The sequence below is a fragment of the Thunnus maccoyii genome, chromosome 8, assembly GCF_910596095.1.
Source record: "Thunnus maccoyii chromosome 8, fThuMac1.1, whole genome shotgun sequence".
NCBI classification, from domain to species: domain Eukaryota; kingdom Metazoa; phylum Chordata; class Actinopteri; order Scombriformes; family Scombridae; genus Thunnus; species Thunnus maccoyii.
The window spans coordinates 14877432-14891496 of record NC_056540.1 but is presented as its reverse complement, the minus strand read 5'-3'; positions in this window follow the sequence as shown (position 1 = coordinate 14891496).

Below are 14065 nucleotides of genomic sequence, written 5' to 3'. Positions count from 1 at the left end.
TATTGTTGATGCTGCTGCTGTCTGAGCTTGTGGCAAAGAGCTGAAGTCTAATGTGAGAGGTTGCTGGCTGCGGTTGTCCTGTTGTTTACTGTTGTTTAGTCTCTGGTATTTATAGGTACAGTGCTGCCTGTTTCAGCTAATTATACTGTGGACACCATAGGGATGATTGCAGTAATGACTGGTTGGCTTTCCAAAGCACTCAGTGCTGTTTTCCTCTCTGTTCATTCTGCTATGGGACACAATCAGGGAATTTTTTGTTTGCGTGTGTATGTTTCTGTGTGCCTACGTGCATGCACATGTGTGTTTCCCTAACTGCCTGCAAATATACGTGTGTGATCACTTTGGGGAGGCGCCTTGGGGTGTCATTTTTCCTGATGAAGGAACATATTTCATTCTCAGCTATGAAATTGCGTATTTGATAGGGGCCCAGGTCTCCTGAAACCTCCGCAGCTCACTCAACATGCAGAAACAGACCCCAGGAATGTTCTTTAATCAACCTTAATTATAGTTTCCCAGACTCTGCTGCTCCCAGGTCAGTTGTTAATCCAGGCTTCTGGTTCAAAAGTTCAGTGTTTTTCGCTCAGATAGTGAGGGCCCCTGAACACCTCCCTCCAAATACTAACCAATTTAAACACAGAAGCAACTTACATTCATCACGAGTGCACCCACATATCAGTGCCCTGCTAACAGGCTGCTGTTAATGATGTATGGTGCTGAACTTTCAAGCGCCCTTTCTGTGTGTTTGTGTATGTCTCAGTGTCAGAATTTAGCTAGTAAAATGCTTCATATTCTTGGTATTTTATGTTCTGTTTTTGTGGTGTAGCTGGTTTGCAGCTGCATCAGGAGAATGCAGACAGTGGCAGGCAGGTATGCTGAATTTACAGATCCGACTGCTGTCTGTGTTGTGTCCCCGTCTGCCTGCACTTGCATGTAAACACAGATTTCTGATCCAATCCCACACAGAGGAATACGGAGAGCTCATTCAGTAAAGCCTGAAAAATAATTCATCCCAGATCCACTCAAATACACACACATGTGGAGTGCGGATGTTATCGGCATAGTTTGGAACTACGGCTGACACGTTTTCAAAACACTGCGTGCTGGGTTGAGAGTGTGCTGGATGGGTCAGTGGGGTTTGACAGGAGAAAAACAGTCTGAAGATACACATCTCATCTTGTCTGACTGTCCAGAAACTCACCACCTCAAGAGGCTTCATGTTTATATATGAACACTCTGGTTTGAAACAATTTAATGAAGGGAAATGAAGGACTGTGGAATCTGTGGAAAATCAGAAATAATCTACTGTTGTAGATAAGTAATATTTCAGTTCCAGCTGTAACAGGTTTTGCTAAATAATTGTGTGTTCTGACCAAAATAATGTAGATGTTAACGTGGTTATGTGAATGTTTATGTGTGTGTGCCCAGAAGAGTGCGACCGAAACTGGATTTTTCAGACCAACACAGTTATTCATATTTGAGCTTTTAAAAAAACAATAGAACAGCAATATTCATTTTTAAAACATAAGCACATAACATGTACAAACATTTTTGATAAGGATCCCTTAAAACAGTGGTTCCTACCTGCAGGCCCAAAATAGGAATATGATGATTAAAAGTACACAAAGTTACACAAAATTTGTTTTTTGGGGATTTTTCTCTCTCTTTTTTTCTTTTTTCTTGTGATTCATTCTTTCATGTCTTCAGGTCTCTAAAATCCTTCAAACAAAGCAGTCTGAGAGGGAAATTTCATTTTTTTGTTAAATTGCTCACAACCACTAAGATGAGTCACGAGTAGACCTTGTTTTATTTTAATGGGTCACAAGCTAAAAAGGTCTGAAACCTCAGAGTCTGCCTTAAAAAGTTGTGACCAAGATGCTAAAGAGAACATTTTACAGTGTAAAAACTAAACTTGTCAAAAATGTCACAAAACAAACAGCAACTGTAACTGTAAACCTCACCGGAAATTAAATGACTCTTAACAACAACAAAATATGAGATTTGAGTTACAGGAGTCTGTGATAAAACATTCTAAATTCGCCTTTTTCCAAAGCTTTTCACCGAATACCAAGGCCTTCTTCAGCAAATTGAACTTGCACAGATGTCATCACATGGAATCTGTCAAGGTCATTGACAAAGAGTCAGTGGAAGGCCGGAGAAAGATCAAAAAGACCATCCTTGAAGAGTAATGTGTCACAAACTCCACCTTCACCTCCTCCAACCACTTGTTATCATGTGACCTAAGTTCTGCACTTTATCGGTCACATGATGGCATCTGAGCCAGCTCCATTCACTGAAGAAGGCTGTAGTAAATGGTCAAAACCTCCAGGAAACAGCTAGTAAGTGAACCTTCTCAAGGACAACAGCAAGACTAAGAGTCTCCACCCATGCTAGCAGTTATGTGAGGCTGCACTTGAGCTAAATGCTAATCTTAGCATGTATATTTTTTTACTATCTTAGTTTAGTATGTTACTAAACACAAAGTACAGCTGGGCCTGATGGGAATGTCATCAGTCTGGCAGGCATTTGGTCATAAACAACCTCTGAACAAACAGAAATTTTGACCTGATGAAAGGTTGGGGAGAGGTAGAGGAAAAGTCAGGTGATCTCCAAAGATGTTTGGCGCAGCAGAAAAGGTCAGAGGATCACCAAAATCTGTAGGATTCATCCTCTGGGGACCAAGAATGTCTTTACAAAATTGCATGGCAATCCATCACATGATTGTTGAGATATTTCAATCTGGACCAAAGTGGTGGACTGGTTGACAGACTGACATTGCCATCCCTGGAGTCATGCTGCTAGCAGTATAAAATGAAGCTTATAAAACCTACTTTAAAAAAAATGAACTAGAAGAAACATTTAATGAAGTAGAGGGTGCTGTGGACAAACCTGCATTGTGAACATTTTAATTAATTTTAGTTAAAATAGTTACTCACTCACTCACAATCACTAATGACTAAATCATCTTTATGTCTTAATTTCTCCTTAAATTAGGCTGTTTGTGTCTGTGTGTGTGAATTCTTTCTTGTGCTTTTTTGTAATGTAATCTGTACTAACTTTATGGGCTCTAGTGTGCAGCTGCAAGTGCATAGGAAACAAAGAAAGGCAACTTAGTGATTGTGATTTGATGACAGTTTTGAAAAGGAACTAATAGTTAACAGACTGATGAGTTGGGTGGGTTTCATAGAGAGTTACGGCCACAGTGTGTGCGTGTGTGTTTAGTTAGAAGGCGTTTTAGAATATCGATCTCTATTGACCAGAGCAACATCTGAGCGCAGAGGTACTGACAGCTGCCTCTGTGGCTGGTCGCTGCTTTCATTTCTGCATTTCATTATGCAGTCTTTGTTGCCTTATCATGTACAACTTCTTATCCCACTTGGCTCATTATGTCCTGCAGCATTCCTCAAGGCAAGTATGTGAATAAGTGAATGTCTGCCTTCCTGTACAGTTGTGCTACTTATTGTTTTCACCATGCTGACAGACACTCGCACAGCCTGCAACAAGCACTTGATATAATATTGCTCCTGCCTGCTGCTCCAAAAAACAGGACTAGATCATCAACAAATTAGATCACTGTTTTACTTATTATTCTGTCCATCATGCTTGTTCAAATAACACAAGACTGAGTGTTTGGCAAGGTATGAGTTTCTGCTTCAGTGCTGGTTGACAAGTCCTGACCATCTAACCTGGATACCATTGCCGGTGTTAAGACTGATGAGACATGTATGGTATGCTTGGAAAACATGCTGCCAAGTTCTCACATTCCCCCCCTGGGCACTGCCAATCACTCTGATGCTGGGTTGGTAAATTTACACAGCCAAGCCCAACTCCACCAGATCCACCATTAAAGAGATGAGTACACAGGATCCAGACGTGGCTTCATCTCAGCTGCCAGAGGAGGCGTGCAGGTTGTGTTTGGCCTCTCTCCACTCCCGTTCTCAGGTACAGACAGATTAGCTGACTATTGTTGTTGCGTTGTATTCTACATCACTCGAGGTGAGGGAAGGGCATCATCAGCGTCTTAAACCAACTTTGTCAAGGAGGGACTGACAAATAATTTGCTGAGAAAGGGAGCTATTGTGAGAGACGGAAGGAGGGAAAGAGCTGAGGTGAGAAGAGATAATGATGCAGCTGGCGTGTGAGCCCCTGAGAATTCTGGGAAAAGCGCCTTTGTATCCTGTGGCAGAGATCACATGACGGCTCTGTTGTCATGAGACCAAGTTAGGAGCTTCGACTGCCTGTATTGATGAGCGGTTCTGACTTCATTCTCCTTTTGTTTATTATTCAACAGTGTCTTGATTCAGCCTTCAGCCCATCAATCAACCTGTTTGTCTTTCATATGTTAGTTGTATTCAATGCAAGTTTAAAGCAGCTGTTTGTGTGTGTGTGTGTGTGTGTGTGTGTGTGTGTGTGCGCGCGCGCGGACACGTTTGGAATTCTTTGAAACCTAGCAGACACACAGATGGACACTTAATGGCTGTATTAACTTCCCTGGGAACTGATGCCAGTCTTCTTAATTTCCCCACTACAGTCCCCTGTGTCAGATGTTGCTTCAGCTCTTAATGAGCAGCTTGGATTGGCAGTGTCTTTTTGGCTGGACCGCAACAGCAGAGCCCTACACACAGGAATGTCTGTCCGTCACTAACTGACTCACTGAGTGATGAAGTTACACCACCGGTCAGCCAGCCGAGTGGTGGAGTTTCACCATTGGTGGTTGCTCTTTCTCAATAAATTGGCACAAACAGTTTTCTATGATGTCCTCAGGGGGTGTTCACAGCATAGACGGTAAAAAACAAGGACGTAGCCACTGTGACATTATCCACCGGTTTGTGGACTCCCATTTTGACGCCTTGAGTTTGGCATTTTGACCGTTGCCATCTTGGATTTTTGGAGCCAGAAGTGACCATATTTGGACAATAGGGTGGAGCTAACCCTAATGCTAGTTGCTAGCTTGGTTAGCACGGTGCATTGACAGTCTATGGTTAACTGTGATAATCCTAATGCTAATTTTGTTAGTGAAAAACAAGCTTAAAGCCATTAAAACAAAATGTACTTACCGGAAAAACTGAACATCCGACTCAGAGGGTTTTTTAGTAAAACCAAACACTGAACAAGACTTTTTAGGTGACCAAAATGTTACAATTAACTTTCATGAAGTGAAAACACACTGAAATATCAACAGTTATGTCTACTCTGTGAATCTGGAGTTACGCCATGGTTACATTACCTAACCAATGTTGTCGATGTGGTAGTTACTTGTCAATCACAAGGTAGCCACACCCTAAAGCACACCCTGTTATATTGCCTATTTTACTCTAAATGGGACCATAATTGACAAAATGAACATCATGCTGTATTGAAGAAGACTTGAAACTAACGATTGAGACCATAAACTCATTAGGAAAGTGTTTACTGAGGTAATGAATCAAGTGAGAGGTAGGAACATTTCTCATAGACTTCCATACAATTAGACTTCTTTTTGGAGCCAGTGGAGTCGTCCTCTGCTGGCCATTAGAGAGAATGCAGGTTTCAGACACTTCTGCATTGGCTTCACTTTTCAGACCCAGAGCTACCCACTTTGTTTACAGCAATTACACTGACTGCAGCTCATTCCATATTTATCGCATGCTAAGAGCACCCTGCAGCCAAGCCAGTAGATGCCTAGTCTTGCATAGCCAGACCAATCTCCATAGCGCTGTGCCAGCGCTGGAGAAAGGTCTGGCTGCACCCACTACCAGTTCTGCTATCGGGGATAAAAACACTCTGGCTTGTTTGTATTTTTTTAAAAATTTTTTATCACAATCGTCTTGGGCAGCACTAAGCCCAGGATGCAGGGACAGTACCCTTGAAAATAGTGTTGGGGGGGAACTTGTTTGAGCGATGGCATTAAAATGGTGAAATCCCCACAAAAGAAAACGCCACATAAAACAGTAAAAGATGTACAGAGTTTCCCCTATATTTATTGCGCCGCTGCAAAATTATGAGTGCCACTGCTAAAATTTCACATGATTGTTAATATCAATGGGCTACTAATGATTTCACTCGTACATTTTGTGAGCATGATAACACCCTACGTTATTATGGAATTGTTTATAGTCATCCTCCCTCTCATTCTTCACAGGACTTCTACATGAAAGGTACTGTTATAAGAGTAGCATAGCTCCATTAAGGAATAAGGCAGTGCATAATATGTGTGCATAGCGAGTGTGTGGTTGAGCCAGTGGCAGAAAAGTGACAGTGAATGCGAGCGGAGCAGAGGAAAAGTTTAGCAGCAAGTTGTCAGTCTGGCAGTAAATGTACAGTATAGACTACAGCATGTCATTTAATAAATGATGCAGCTTCCCAAGACCAAGAAAAGTCTCGTCTGTTGCTTCCCCAACTGCTGGAAAAGTGAAGGGGGTTAGCCCCAAAGTTAGCAACAATGGGTTAGCCTAACCTGACCTGGCTCACTTAAGGTGGGCTGTCCTTTAAGGTGGACCAGCTATTCTCATTTTAGTGTCAATCTCAGCTGCTCTTAAACAGAGAACGGAGAAATGTGTGGCTACTGAGTCTCTTCCGAGTTTTTCTCAGTGCACACTGCCCCCCCACCTGAAAGCAGTAAACCAAGGACAAACTATGTTATACGACTTTTATACTTGTAAAGAAGATAAACATAATTTGCCATTTTCAGCATGTAGGTTGTTAGCTTGGACGTTGTTGTTGTTTCACAAAGCGACAGGGATTTTGAAAATGGTAACACGCAGATAGCGGAAGGAGAGGAGAATGGCAGGTTTATACCCACAGTGTACATCCGGCGAGTCAGACTAGTGCATGCCCTACCTCAAACTGCACCTGGACTCCCACACCATGATTGCACAACCTTCGGAGGAGCGTGTGTAGGCATTGTTGTGGCTGACTGGGTGCGTGAGTGATTGAATGGAGCGCAGAGTGGACCAAAATGTCTAGTTTGGCGTCCGCATTAATAAGTCAAATTTGTACGATTTAAGATGACAGAAAATATCCTGTTAACACGTCCATTTTGAGCATCTTAAGGTGTTTGGACCATTTAAAATTGGGTGCTACCACTTCATCAGTTTCTGAAGGGAAACCTTACATACAATAATTGCTAGAGAGAAAACAATTCCCCGCTCAACCTAGCTTGTATGAATTTAGGTTAAGAAATAATATTGATTTACAGTGACATTATTAACATCTGTATTTTACAATATCATACTTGACATATTCATTTAATGTGTTGTGTTCGCCTAAGTGCCCACTAGATAGCAGTATTAGAGTACAAATGGCAACCTGTTGAATGAGGGAAAAAGAAAAAATTTGGTGTTCTTCAAGCCACTAACTCCGATGTAAACTGATCCTTTCTGATTAATGGGAACATTATTGGTGCAGCCAAGGGGTATTTTGTAATGTAATGGTGGTGTGAATTATATTTTACATTGTGACTATTATGTTAAAAAAAATAAATCCAATTTAACTTTTGTCCTTTCATGAATAGATTGTTGATTAGGAATCAGTTTTCCTGTTTAAAAACCACATTTGTGTTTAGTAAGAAATTGTTATATAATTGAGACTAAATGAAAACACACATATGGTCTGTTGTTCATTTTCTGGATAGGAATGAGAACCTGAAGAGGATGTAAAGTGGCTATCAGAGCGTGTGAGAGGAGCGAAGTTGGAGTGGAGCAGGGAGCACATCGTCATTAATTTAACCTAAGCGAGAAGCGCACTTGAACCATTGGCGTATATAAGTACAGATACTTGAATTTGAAGAGATATCACTTAAATCTGCTCAAGCTCGCTCAAATTTGCTCTGTGCCACTCACAGTGTTGCATTGTCTAAGCAGTACCCCTCCCCAGATAGCTAGATATATCTGGCATATTCCTATATTCCATATTTGGTATTAAAGGTCCAGTGTGTAGGATATAGTGGCATCTAGTGGTAAGGTTGCAGATTTCAACCAACTGAATAGCTTTCCCCTCACCCTCCTCTTCCAAGCATGTAGGAGAACCTACAGTGGTCGCTAAACTTACCAAAAACGCAAAAGGCTATCACCTTTTCCTGTTGTGGTGAAGAAATAACATGAGGTGTCCAGATTATTGAAACAATTTGATTCAAAACACTTTTTTGGCTGATTAGCAGAAAAAAACAAATTTGGAGTGAGTTTTTTCCTCTTGGGAGCAGGGAACAGTAACCTAGCGGAGCAAAGGTAAGAAAGGGGAGCAATGGACTAGAGCACACACACAGTCATGTGGCTGGGGAGTGGAGTTTCTTTTCGCTCAACTCCACTCACATGCTCAGGTCGCTATGCAAATAAAGTTCGAGCATAATATTTTTTCAATTCAAAATCAATTTTTGATGAAGGCAGGGGAGATCATTCGTCATTAATTTACAACCTATATCATTAAACCCTAAATGCATATCTGCAAGGTGCAGGTATTAAGAATCCACTCTCCATGCTCTGCGCTTAGGGTCAGTATGGTTAGTGTTTGCATTCATCCCTGTTCCCAAGTAGAGGTGCACAATTTTCTCCTTTTAATTAATAAGACTGAATAGTTTGGCATGCTCAGCTTGTCTTGTCAGCTGGAAGAACAAATGTTGGTATTTGTTAATTAAATCCCAGACTAGAGTCACTTCTATTTATATGCGCAAAGTTTAAGTTCTTTGTGAAATGCCCATGTAGTTGGCCTATGTTGATAATGTGATACACTAACCCAAAAGGGCTGGAGCACAGTACATTTGAATAAAAGCAGTGGTTCTCTGCCTTTTTCTAAACTGTCAGAGACCGAACACACCCCACAGGAATAGAGCAAAATATATATTTTGAGTATTTGTACTAAATCCATTAAGCTGGAGAGGCTTAATAAATAATTGCCACTATAAACGGCCAGATACTGGTGTTTCTATCAACTGCGAGCAGTTGAATCACAAGTCAGGTGATAAAGGATAAGCACACCACTTGTTAACAATCCAAACACATAATAAATGCAAATATACAGCAAGCCCTGGAACTCCACCCAGGGCAGTGGAATGAAATCCTGAGCCTTGGCTAGTAGGCTACAGCTGCCAGCAATAATCCTCACAGAACTCCCCTCCTAATATTAAACCCTAGCACAAATAGACAAGGACTGAAAATGGAGACAATGACCATACATACAAAGAATTTTCATCAGCAAACAGCTAGGACTAAAACTTCTTGCAGTGCCGTGAGACCCTCCTGGCTGCAAATTGATCCACCCCACACAAATGTACTGTCTCAATACTAAATCACAGTTGTGTAAGACACATGATAGGTATGTAGACCAAACATACCCACTAGCAAGAGCCCACATGACCACAACGTAAGCATGCTGTGCATACAGCCCAACACCACCCCTATATCAAAAAAGGGTGTGTATGTTAACACCCACCAATAGCATGGAAGCCTTCATGGCACAAACCATGAATGTATAAAGAGAACTGGATACAGTGTTGGAAGCAGGGCCCCGTTCATTCCTATGAAAGTTGCTCAGTGATGCATGAAGCCATAAAAAGTCTCTTCCTGCTGTAAAGACATTACCTGCATGAAAACGTACTGGACATATTTTATGAGCCCAATGCGCCCATAGAACATGTTCACTGGAGACTTCCACCGGTGGAGACAGCAAACTTCCGGTTTAGCCCCCCGGCTAACTTGAATGGGGATAAACTTATTCAATCATGCGGCTCCTCTAGACTTTCAAAATGTGCTCGGACCGAATGGATCAAATTCTGACAGTGAAATGAGTCATTTCGCAGGGATTGTGATGCTCAAAAAATGTATCCACTGATTAACAGACTTCTCTTTCACAGTGTAAGTCTATGGGAAAAAGTCTTTTCGGGCCGGACAGCCTCACGTGGAACCTGGAAGTTGTAATTACACGGTTTGGCCACTATGTCATATTGACTTCAATGTCAAGCGCTGTTCCTGGGAAGTTGGTCCAAACGCCTTAAGATGTTGAAAAGGATGTGTTAATAGGGTATTTTCTGTCATCTCAAGATGTACAAATTTGACGTAATAATGCAGATGCTGAACTAGATGTTTTGGTCCAATCCGCATTCGATAGGTCCACGGCCTCCTGGCGCTCCTCGGGAGGATGTCGGCAGCTCACCCAGTGGTGCACCTGGGGCTGCTGCACATGACAAACTTCCAACATTGGTTCACGCGGCTTCAGCTGCATCCGAGCTGGGACAAACAGCACAAGCTTGCAGAGTGAGAGAAAACAGCTCTCAATGTGCCAAGAGGCATGAGGGAGAGCACACACTATCTATCTGACAAAACACTCAATATAGAGTGAGTCTTAAAAAATATCCACAGATAGAAACAGATTAAACAGTAGGGAGTTAACAGATAATTAACCTTTTTTTGACTCAAACATAGCTTAACCATGTTATGTGATATGCTACTTCAGTACACTTTAACAACAAATCTTACTGGGACGACTACAGAAAATTGCAGATGCACATTTAATATCCAGGAATTCACATTATAGACACTACCACTGACTATGACAAGATGGCCACAATTTTGCACAACCATATACAGTCCAACAATATACTAGCTTTTGACCTAGTCTTGTTTGCGTACTTTTTAAGCTAAAACATACCTTTTAGGTGAATGGAGGACAGCACACCCACAAATTATGCCAGCAGAGGCTAACTGAAAGGAACACAGAAAATCCACATTTCCTTGCAGCACCGCAAGCCTGTGTAACACAGTGACAGACAGCAGAAAGTTGGTAAATGTCTGTTGTGTAAGCAGCAGAAGCCTTTGAACTACCTTCTCCTGTTACACAACCACTGGGGGCACCTGTACTTGCTGCCCCGCCATCTCTTTAACCTGCGCCTAGCGACACCTGAGTGTTTGTTGTCAGAAACCAGTCTATTAGTTTGACCCCGTGCCTGTTCTTGCAGAAATGGCAGGCTTTTCCTTCCTGTCGTCTCTCGGTCCAGCAGCTCCCCGCCGCCAGCGTAAAGCAGAAATGCCAGGGAACACTGAGATGGCTCACTCTGTTCCTCTGACCTCCAAAAACTTGAAAGAGAGATGCTACTGAGCGCAGACTCTGAGCGGAGGATGATGGATGGCTCTAAGCAGTCTAATAGTGTTGCCCTCCTCTACGGAAAGAGAACAAATATCTGCCAGGACTGAATGATGTGTGTGGCCTCTGCACCCATCATACGGTACGCCAGGTTCTCTCATGTGGCTTTCCTTCAGATGCACTGCAGACGCAGAGAAAGAGAGAGTCATGTGGACAAATAGAACGACTGAGAGAGAAGGGGAGACTTAGAGGGAGAGTGAAAGGAGACAAAAAGCGAAAGAAAATGCACCAGGGATGGAGGAGTGTTAGTGTGACATTGAGGCAGAGAAGAGAGATCTCAGCCTCACACAGTTCAGATTGATGATCCATAGCTCCTTGCTGGTCTAATGATCACCTTGCAGACTTGATGTCTTCTTTAAGCTGACATGTTAAAGATGGCAACGCCTCCTAAATGTCATATTATCATGACACCATTGTTCTGTCTCTTAAAGTTGTTTTAATACAAAAACATATTAGATTTGTTTCCTGAACTGAATTATAGTTGAATTATGTTTTTTGTAAATGATCCCATCTTTTCCATGTTACATTCTCTTAATCTACACCCAGGCCACAATCTTTGATCTATATTTTAGACAGTCAGAGTCTGTGTCCAGAATAGATAAAGGTATCACAAACTTGGCACTCCTGTCTCGTAAAGCCTGGCAATTTTGTTCATAAATTATTGCATGCTGGGGTGAGCCGTGGCCCTGAGGGTTTTGGAGGAGACCTTTAGCTGAGCAGAGACTGCTTTACACCTGTAATATAAATTAAGTGCGGGCAGGGGAGGGGAGGGGAAGGAATGGACACCTGAACCTCTTCCACGATGCAATCGCTGTAACCTGACTTTCGCAGCTCATGATTTATTACTGCTGGATGGAGCAAGGTTAACTTTTGAATCCTGAAGTCCTCCTCCAGTGACCTTATGGACAATTTTTAAACAAGCAAATCAGTTTACAAGGCAAAGTAGGGCCATGAAAGGCAACCCGACTGCCTCTGCTGAACATCTGAACCTCATTTTGCTTGGGGTTTTGACTGCTGGAGATAATCTTGAATCACTGTTTGAGATGGACTATTTACAAAGAAACTCAAATATTTGAATATGGTGATGAGGTGACTGGAGGAGGATCTGTATAGATTATATTCAAATTTTCATGTCTCTATCATCCTGTTCTGACATAAATTCCTAGAACAGACTGAAAGTTTTACTCGTAATAATGACTGTGGCCCTTTGATGCTTAACTGTTGTTGATTTTCATTCCAGATCGATTAAATCAGAATTTTTCAACAACATAAGCAGAGCACTCGGAGAACAGCAGGAATTCTGTATTATGGGACACAAACCAGAAGGACTTGTTTTGAAAGTTTCCTTCTGTTCAGAAGCATGCTCATCCTGAACACACAGACTGTTGTGCTGGTTTACTGGCAAGAAGTTTACCCTCCCTGCTTCAGCACACACAGACACAGACACACGTAGCATCTGTCACTGTAACTTATTTCATGTAAATTCATGTTTTACATTGTCAGTACTATTTAGAATCTATAGCATACACAGACTTCTTATTGATCAAGGAATAGTTCAGCATTTTGGAAAATACGTTTGTTTGCTTTCTTTCGGAAAGTGGGGTTAGAAGATCAATACCACTCTCATGTTTGTGCATTAAGTAGCTTGAGTCGGGAGGCGCTAATGGCTTAGCTCAGCGTAGCATAAGAACTCGAAGCAAAGGAGTTATCTCTCTCCAGATTGTCATTCCAACCCCCCAACCCACCCCACCCCTCCACAAAAAAACAGCTTGAATGAATTTGAACCAAGTATTTAGTTCCACTTACTTCAAATGTAACCCATGTAGTTTAAAATACAGTGTAGAATTAACGTTTCACAGCCTCCATTGTGAACCTACTGAATGGCAGTTGTGTTTACACAGTCAGCAGACAACCTTACCTTTAGCCAAGATTTCGAATTTCCTCTTCAAACAATGCATTTTAGGACCTTTTTTTCCTCATGTTCAAACAGTAATTTCAAATGTGACAGCATTCAAAAATAAACATACCAGCACTCCTAAAGCTGGCTAATTAACACATTGTATCAGACAGTATAGGGGAGTTATATGCATAACCCTCATCCTACCAACATATTTAACATACAAGGACTACCAACTGGGGTCCCTGGGGACCCCAAGAATAAACTACTGTAAGAAACAACCATAAATGTTAACTTCTCTCTTCTCTCTTAGTTATGTAATTAATGTCATCTGAAAAAAAACATATTATTACTATTTCAGGAGAGTTACAATTAATTTGCATATTGTGTAAAACGAAAATATATACTCTTCTGTAGTACCAATTGCAGCTTTTATAAGTACAATCTTTCCACAAAGCCTTCAAAATAACTGACAGAATGCCCCTACCCCTTCATCAGCAAACCCATAGTGTGTGATACTTTAAATTAGGACCCATGGCAAACATGAACTCAATAAATAGTTCCAACTATTAAAACTGCATAGGCGGAATTAGGTGCTTTTGACTGAGGTCCCCCAGGACCCCAATACATTGGTAATTTCAAAAAGCACTGATTAAAACAGAAACAGAAAACAATAATATGAAGTCATTAGGAACAAATTAAATGACAAAGTCATGAAAAATTCGAATGATAGATTAAAGCACCTGTGAAATATGACAAAAAGTATACCTCTTGGGTCTGCTGGTACCCCACTTGGTTGGATTAAGGTTAAACTATTTATTAACAAGCAACAGCTTATCCGTCGGTTAGCACTTCTGTGCAATGTCTCAAGCTATAGGTTGCCAGATAGGTTAAATGAGCACAGCTTAGAGTTCTCTGTACAGATGCAATAGTGCCAAACCTGGCTGTGACAACAAGACTTCAGGAAGCATAGATAGATACACGTAGATACCCCATTGGGTGCTGCTAGTCTTTGTATCGGTATGTCAGTGTGGCCGCCATATTGTTACGCGGTAGTCT